Raw genomic sequence first — 9,670 nt, 5'->3', positions numbered from 1 at the left:
CATCTTATAAGGGAATAGTGTAAAAAGGTTATATGACAGTACCCCAAATGGCATTAGATGCTAAATGGCAGATCTTATTACAATGGCCATTAGTGGGAAACCTTTATAACCTGCACTTAGAGCCCTAGAGCATGTGCAATATGCCAGATATGCTTTGAGAGCTAGTGGGAGATTGTTGGGAAAATATGCTCTTTAAAAGCATATGTGTTTATTTAATTGTAATAAATAATTTTTCTGATTAATAAAATAAATGAGGTATTTTATTCAAATATCTTAATTACATTAATATTTGTATTAAAGTCCATTTAATCATATTATATGTATTTATGTGATCACCATATGGATTCACAGAAGACATAAATACAAGTTATCTTATGATTAAATAAATTTAGTTCGCAGTTGATAAATAAAGTTGGGCACTTTATTTAGGTATAGACTGTAATAAATTCATTGAATGATTTGTCTTAATCATGTATGAATTTATTGATATAGTACGACTACATTGAACATGATCACATATGAGATTTAATTAACTTTGTAATAACTGTCAGACTTATTAAATCTCATAGGCGTTGATTTTATTGTAATCTTAATCTTGAGTTAATTATGATTTCATGATTGTGATTGTTATTTCATTTGAGTTACCAATGGGCACGATACATCCTTGTGGTCAAGATTACCCGCTATCTTGGTGGGAGCAATTATGAGAATTGGAGTTATGGATTAACAATATAGAATTTGTACAACACATCTCTTGATAGGTTTTCGGTACTTGATCATAGAATTCTCTGGCCAGAGTGTGTCAACATATTTAGTATGTTGAAAATGATCATTAGAGAAAACCAGTAAGGATCAAGGAATAAGATGTTATTAAATTGATTGGACAGTTGAGATATCAATTTAATTAACGATGTGGTACAAAGGATTGTGCAGTAAAGAAATCAATGTGGCTTGGGGCGAATTATTATTCGAGCATACAATTATGGAAGTCAGTTCCAATCTTTTAGTGGAGTAGATTTGGAATTAAATAATTGGGCTAGTTTAATTACAGGCCTAATTATTGTAGCCACTATTGTATGTTCCCAAATGATCCCCGGGTTAGCTCATTTAATTGACTGCACCACTACTAGACTAATAAGTAAGATAACTAGCTATTTGGGTCAAAAGTCTAAATATATCATTTAGTGGGAGGCTCCATTTAATTAGCTTTTGTATAAGGGGCCTTATGTTATTTTACAAGGTGGGTCCCCTATTGAAAAAGAAAATAACGTGAGTTTTATTTAGAGTATTATTTGGAGCCTAGGGTTTTCACTAAAGGGTGATATAAAAGGCTTATTTTTCCCTAAAGAAAAATACGGAAGCCACTTTATACAGATCAGAGAAAAAGATTTTTCTCTCTATTGTTGAGAGAAAAATTTTCTCGTGCTAGTTGCTTTGGTAGTGATAAAGGCGCCCACACGTCAAGTGCAGATCGAACCTGAGTCATAACCTGGAAGATCATTGGTGACAGTTTGTGATCTAACAAGCGTGGTGGTGACGGATCGTGATCTAACAGGAGTGGTGGTGGCGGATCGTGATCTAGGAGCCTAAATCACTTCAGTGGAAAAAGCCAACTTGGATTTTCAAGGTACGATTTCTAGAATACAAATTCTTATATATTATATGAGAGCGATCTTCAAAAGGTTTTATAAAAATTTAAAAACCTGATTTTTCCCCAACACTTACAACGTTTGATCAAATGATTTTCCAATACTTATAAAACTCCGAGTTCGTACAACAATTCGTGCGAATGTTTGGCACCTTCAGACGACTACATGTGCCATATTTCTTTCCTGCAGGGAAACATGCATCGCCATTAAGAGACAGCTTCGAGAACCGTATTTCATTTTTAAAACGTATCATTTTTCCCATCCTCTTCTAATCTCTCATCGTTGATAATCGACGCGTCATGCATGCATGCAAGCGTTTAATTATGTATTGTTAAGTTAGCTATACATTATTTATTGTGATAATCGAAGCGCACCCATTAGACATTAATCCACTCTTAAATTTTAAAAATACATTAACAATTCTGCAACGTGTTACCATTACCAGGAATTTTTCTTATATCTAGTTTCATAAAACTTGTTCCTTCAATTTTTTTCTATATAAAAAAAATCCTTAAAGTTTGACTTAAAAATTAACTTAAGTCTGTGAATTTAAAAGACTTGTCTAGATGTACAGAAAGTTAAAATTTAGCACTCACAATAAACTCGAACCTTCCACTTTTAAAATGAAGCCAGGAGATACATTAATTTAACTAAAGCAGTTTGTGACATTTTCTAAAAATATTTAAAAGAACAGAAAGAAACTAAAAGAAAATGTTAACGTTTTAAATGAATTGCCGATTTGCCTAGTTTGCCTTCAGTACATTTTCATAGGGAGAGTGTCAATTTCTAAATTAATATATATTGGTTACCATTTTATAATATTTAAAAATACCCCTTGCACAAAAAATTTAAAAGAAAAAAAGGGGTTAATGAGTCATTCGTTTAATAATTTATCATGGGAATATAAAAATATATATTTATTATAAGAAAAACTTGCAAAAATATAAGAAAAATATCTTATTAGTAATTATTTATTATAAGAAAAACTTGCAAAAATATAAGAAAAATATCTTATTAGTAATTATTTATTCACACTAATATATATATATTATTTTTAGTACTTGTTTGGGAGGGATACTGTTTGGGACAAATGCGTTGAAGGGACCAGGAATGACGAGCAGACATCTGATGGCGGAGTTCTGCGAACCGGTGTGTTCCGTTAAAGCCTGGCGCGTGGAAGAACAGGAGCAGAAACATCCTGCTCGTCCATGATATTATCGTCCGCGAGGCCAATTCCTATAAAAGGCATGAGGCCATTCCGGCTAGAGATCGAGAGGCGAGGAGACCCGGTCGACGGCAGTTGGCAAGACGTGCTCTCCAGCACGAGAATCTAGGCACAACAGCCACGCTTTCCCCAGAACCACGACGTAACACGCAAGGTCTCACAGAGCCGTGGCAGCCACGCTTTCCCCAGAACCGTGGCGTAACACGCAAGGTCTCATAGAGTCGTGCCAGCCACGCTTTCCCCTGAACCGTGGCGTAACACGCTAGATCCCATGTTTTGCCCATAACGCAGCAGTTGGAGTCCCATACCGTCTCGAAAAGAGCGGAAGACTGAGATTCAGAGGAAGCCTATAAAAAGATAGCCAACGAAGGTAAGAGGGTTGGCATTCTTGAGAAAAGGGGAGAAAACCACAAGAAACGCCATAAGACCTGTGGCAAGCTTTTCCCGAACCTTCATATCTGACTTGAGCGTCGGAGGGTTTGCGCCGGGAAAACAACCGGCGTACTCTGACTTATCTGTGTACGCAGGGACCTCCGGAGAAGAAGCCTGGCGAGGAGACCTCCTGGTAGTGACGAAGTTGATCGAGCAGAGATCCTGATCGTAGAACGAGGAGAACCGGAATCTCGCATCAACATTTTGGCGCCGTCTGTGGGGATCCAGAGCAAAAAGCTTCTGTCGATAGCAAGAAGAGGGGGGGAGTAAGCGAAAGGCAATGGAGATAGGAGGAAGTAGCGCACAAGGGGGTGACATAAGGCTTAACGATTCCGTGACGCTGAGGGAGGTAATCAGCGAAGCACGGGAAAAAGTCATGTTCGACCGGATGGAGCGAATGGAAAAGCAGATGGAAACCTTGACAACCATCCTGCATGAGCTGCGGAACGAGCGAAGGATAACCCAAGAGGGAAGGGTGAGAGGCGGTGGAGCGGCACCAGGTACCGATAGTGCGGAGAGAAGTCAAACCGCTGGGAGATTTGGTGGTGAGAGAGGTAACGTACCTCTGCGAGGAGAATTTCATAGAGAAAGAGAGCAGTCCCCGGTAAGACAGACTTGTGACGGGGGCGACGGGGTGGTGAATGCAGAGGAAACAGAACTGAGGCAACACTTACATGATGTAGAGCGAGAGCGGGATCAAGCTGCAGCGCGCGACCCTGGTCGCGCAGGACAGCTGGAGGAGGAAGTGCGAAGGCTAGCGCAAATAATTGATGACATGCAAGGGAGGAACAAAGCCCCTGGTTGGAGGATAATGCTGGACGGGGAATCACCGCTCGCAGCAGAGATCATGAGGGCAGTTATTCCGAGAGATTTCCGCCTCCCCGACCTCAGATACTCGGGAAGAACTGACCCGCTGATGCACATGGAGCGCTTCAACGACATAACGGGGGTACAGGGATTATCTCCATTCCAAAGGTGCAGGGTGTTCCCACTATCCCTTGAGGGACGTGCACGAGAATGGTACAGGAAACTTCCTCGGGGCAGCATAAAAACCTTCGAGCAGATGTGCCAGGAATTCGCAGAGCAGTTTAGTGGGGCAATGTCACCGGAAGATGACATGATGGAGCTGAAGAGCATGAAACAAGGGGAGCAAGAAACCCTTCGGGAATTCGTCAAGAGGTTTCATCGGGCTGTCCTCGACTTGGGAGCCTTCAACCACCCTCAGGCGTTAAGGGGACTGAAAGAAGGGGTGAAGATAGGAAGGCTGTGGTACAATTTGAGAAGCCCAGCTATTCAAACGTATGCAGCCGCATACGAACAGGCTAAAAGAGACATCGAGATTGAGGAGGAGAAGGCTGCACGGATCAAGACAGACCAATTGGAAGGGTTAGGGAGGAAAGAGAAGAAAGCATTACCAACTAATGGGCCGATCAGGAGGAGGGACCACCAGATCTCCGGTAGTGGAGCAGGAGGTAGGGTAATTGCTTACCAGCCTCATCAGAGGCCGCCACAGTATCAGCGCAGCAGGGCGCCGCCTCCTCGTTCCCCAGCTAGGGAGCCTTGGAGAAGACATGATCCGGCATCCGGCGATCTTCATCAACATTCCCACGGTAGCAGGACGAGCAGACCAGAAGCACTCCCACCGCCCCCAACTCACAGTGGGGCAAACAGAGAAAGAGCAGTGCATCTGGTCGACCAGAACCAGGACTATGGGCGGTACACTCCCTTGAAGATGCCCCTGGATGAGGTGTACGAGGCCATAAAGGGTCGAGGGCTGCTGCACCTCCCTACACCAATAACAAAGCTACCCAACAGGAGGGATAAAGGACGTTATTGTAAGTTCCATGGCACCCATGGCCATACCACAGCAGAGTGTAGAGATCTCAAGACCCAGGTCGAAGATTTGGTGAGAAATCGGTACCTGGATGAGTTTATGGATGGGACTTTCCCGATGGTGGCCACAACGGATGAAGGGGAGCAGAGTGAAGGAATCTTGAGACGCGAGCCGCCCGCAGCGAGGGTGATAGCTGGGGGCCCCACGTTGGCCGGAGATTCGAACAGATCGAGAAAAAATTATGCCAGATACGCCATGACCAGTAAAGAGATACTCTTCAACACCCCAGCAGTCAAACGAGCAAGGGTCAGGCAAGTGCCAATCATGTGGACGGATGAGGATGAGGAAGGGATTCTATACCCCCACGAGGACGCTTTAGTCATCAAGGCTACGATCGCTAGCAAGAAGTTTGACCGGATACTGGTTGATACGGGGAGCTCAGTTGATGTGCTATTTAAATCAACTTTGGAAGAAATGGGAATAGCCGACCGGAAGTTGGAATACACCAACACCTCCTTGAAGGGGTTCGGAGGAGGGAAGCTGGTCCCTCTGGGCGTGGTCGAACTGCCTATCACAATCGGGGGCCCCCCAACAGAAAGAACAATGATACTGGACTTCGTCGTAGTGGACGAGGAAGGTCCTTACCAGATGATCCTAGGTCGGCCATTTTTAAGGATGAGCAAAGCGGTGCTGTCCAACCATTATCTGGCTCTGAAGTACCGGGTGAATGGGGTAGTCGGAGTGGTACGAGGAGACCAGAGGATCGCAAGAAGCTGCTACTCCTCGGCAGCAAGGGAGGCGATGCAGATAACATCCCTCGATACCCGAGTGGAAAACAAGACTGGCAGACAAGAACCCGTAGAGGATCTGGAAACAGTAAGCATGGGACCAGAGAACCCGGGAAAGACGATCAGAATCGGGTCGAAACTTGAGGGAGAGCAAAAGCAGGAGTTGGTGAAATGCTTACAGGCTCACGCCGACGTGTTTGCCTGGACACATGAGGACATGCCAGGGATTGACCCAGAGGTAGCATGTCATAGGCTGGCAATAAAGAAAGGTGCTCGGGCAGTAAGGCAGAAGAGGAGGTGCTTCAACCAGGAGAGGTATGAGGCTGTAAATGATGAGGTGGAGAAGCTTCTGAGAGCGGGGTTCATTCGGGAAGTCAATTACCCGGAGTGGATATCAAATGTGGTGTTGGTAAAGAAGGCAAACGGCAAGTGGAGGATGTGTGTGGATTTCACAGACCTCAATAAGGCGTGCCCAAAAGACAGCTTCCCTTTACCAAAGATCGATCAGCTAGTAGATTCAACGGCTGGACATGGTCTGCTTAGCTTCATGGACGCATTCTCGGGATACAACCAGATCCCCATGTACGAGCCGGATGAGGAGAGCACGGCTTTCATCACTAACCAAGGTCTGTTCTGTTACAGGGTGATGCCATTCGGTCTCAAGAATGCTGGGGCCACCTATCAAAGGCTGGTGAATAAAGTCTTTAAGCCCTTGATCGGGAAAACCATGGAGGTGTACGTGGACGACATGATCACCAAGTCCAAAATCCCGAAGGAACATGTCAGACATCTCGAGGAGACGTTCGAGCTTTTGAAGAAGTATAAGATGAAGCTCAACCCGGAGAAGTGTGCTTTTGGGGTCGAGTCAGGGAAATTCCTGGGATTCATGGTGAGCCATAGGGGGATTGAAGCAAATCCCGAGAAGATCCAGGCGATTGTGCAAATGACGTCTCCTCGAAACCTGAAGGAGATGCAGCGCCTCACGGGGAGGCTGGCAGCGTTGAGCAGATTCATATCCAAGGCTACAGATAAGTGTCAGCCATTCTTTCAAGTGATAAAGAGGGGAAAGAAAACGGAATGGACCCCAGAATGCGAGGAAGCCTTCCGGAACTTGAAGCATTACTTGCAGCAAGCCCCGCTACTGTCCACACCGAGGGATGGGGACAAGTTGAATCTGTATTTGGCGGTATCTGATCGGGCCGCCAGTTCCGTTCTAGTGAGAGAGGAAGAAGGAATTCAGTATCCGATATACTACACCAGCAAGGCCCTGCTCGACGCTGAGACCAGATACCCAACGACGGAGAAATGGGCACTGGCCCTTGTGGTTGCTGCTCGGAAGTTGAGGCCGTACTTTCAAGCATTCCCGGTCTCGGTAATCACCAACCAGCCATTGCGTCAAATTCTGCACAAGCCGGATGCCTCTGGTCGGCTCGTCAAATGGGCTGTAGAGCTGAGCGAATTCGACTTAGACTATAAACCCCGCGCGGCGATAAAGGCCCAGGCAATGGCCGATTTCGTAGCTGAGTTCGCGGAGCCCGAAGTATGCTTGGGTCAGCAAGATGCAGATGTAGGCAACGACGAAACTCAAGTATGGCAGATATCTGTGGATGGGTCATCAGGAGAGCGGGGTTCAGGAGCAGGGATTGTCCTGGAAGGCCCAGAGGGGGAGGAGATCTCTTATGCTGTAAAGTTGGAATTTGCAGCCACAAATAACCAGGCAGAATATGAAGCCTTGATAGCAGGGCTGGAATTGGCTAGGGCCGTGAAAGCGGACAGAGTTAAGATCAGAACCGATTCCCAGCTGGTTGCGAATCATGTCAGTGAAAGATTCCAACCAAGAGAGGAGAAGATGGAACAGTACCTAAGGATAGTCAGGCAGATGATGGGGAAGTTCGAAGCAGTGGAGGTGATACAAATCCCCAGGGAGCAGAATAGTCGAGCAGACATTTTGGCTAGGATGGCAGCCGTCGCCGACCCAAAAATGCCAAAGTCGATCCCCCTAGAAGTGAAGTCTCGCCCGAGTATCGAGCAAAATTTGGGGGTGTTGCGGATAGAACAAAAAAGCTCGTGGAGGGACCCGATAGTTTCATACCTTAGAGACGGGGTCTTACCACCAGATAAGCTACGGGCTCGGAAGATTAGAGCTCAGGCCTCGAGATACACGATGATCGATGGGGTACTGTATCGACGAGGATATAAATTACCGTTCCTTCGGTGTTTGGACGATGACGACGCGGATTACGTGCTGAGGGAAGTGCATGAAGGAATTTGCGGAAATCATTCTGGCGGGAGGTCCCTGGCCCACAAGGTTCTAAGGCAGGGATATTTCTGACCGACGATGCACCAGGATGCGCAAAGGAAGACCAGGAGCTGTGCAAGCTGCCAGAGTTTTGCGAATTTCTCTAACCAACCACCAGAGAAGCTCACCTCCATGGCCTCCCCTTGGCCATTCGCTCAATGGGGAATTGATCTGATCGGCCCATTGCCAAAGGGACGAGGAGCAGCAACACATGCGATAGTCGCTATAGATTACTTCACGAAGTGGATAGAGGTAGAAGCCCTTAGCAGGATCACAGAGAAGAAAACAACAGACTTCGTGTGGAGAAATCTGGTCTGTCGATACGGGATCCCATATGCCTTGGTAACGGATAATGGCAGGCAGTTCGATAATCACAGCTTCAGGGATTTCTGCCAGAACCTCGGGATAGAGCTGAAGTATTGCTCGCCTGCTCACCCTCAATCGAATGGACAAGTAGAAGCAGCCAACAAGACAGTCAAGAGGCTTCTGAAAACCAGGCTCGGAGCAAAAAAGGGTGCGTGGGTTGACGAGCTGTCAGGTGTGCTATGGGCATACAGAACAACCCACAAAACCGCAACGGGGGAGACGCCGTTCGCTTTGGCTTTCGGACATGAAGCGGTCGTGCCGGCTGAGGTAGGAACGACCACACACCGGACAGATCATTTCAATGAACAGGAGAACGACGAGCAGATATGTTTGAATCTTGATCTGCTAATGGAGAGGAGGGAACAAGCAGCCGAGCGATCAGTCACTTACCAACAGAGGGTTGCTCGGTATTATAACCAGAAGGTGAACATACGGCAATTCAGGGTCGGAGACTGGGTACTGAGAAGAGTGAATCAGAGCACCAAAGATTCGACTCAAGGAGTGCTGGGACCGAATTGGGAAGGGCCGTATAGAGTCAAGCAGATAGCGGGGCCCGGAGCTTACAAGCTGGTTCGCGCGGACGGCCACGAAGTGAAACGCCCATGGAACGCAGCACACCTCCGAAAATACTTCCAGTAAGACTTGCTCACATTTTAAAGCAATTTCTGCTCATGCTGTCTATCTTTTATTTTTATGTTTTATGTCCGAACAATTTCATGTAAGTCAAATCCTGCCATTAATGTAACGTCGACGAATTTTATTCGCTTGAAACCAAAAAAAATCCTAAGGCATGCAAAGGCTCGCCAAGTCTCAGAGCCTGTCTTATGGCGAGACAGAAGCCAAGCATGCCAGGATCTGCTCGGCCGCGAGAAGGCAGCAGAATCCAAATCGTTTGAAGAAAATCCTGAGGCATGCAAAGGCTCGCCAAGTCTCAGAGCCTGTCTTATGGCGAGACAGAAGCCAAGCATGCCAGGATCTGCTCGGCCACGAGAAGGCAGCAGAATCCCAATCCTCGAAAAACCCAAGGCACGCAAAGGCTCACCGAGTCTCAAAGCCTGTCTTATGGCGAGACAGAAG

The sequence above is a fragment of the Citrus sinensis genome, chromosome 4 (genome assembly GCF_022201045.2).
Source record: "Citrus sinensis cultivar Valencia sweet orange chromosome 4, DVS_A1.0, whole genome shotgun sequence".
In the NCBI taxonomy this organism is placed as follows: domain Eukaryota; kingdom Viridiplantae; phylum Streptophyta; class Magnoliopsida; order Sapindales; family Rutaceae; genus Citrus; species Citrus sinensis.
This window is presented reverse-complemented; position numbering follows the sequence as displayed.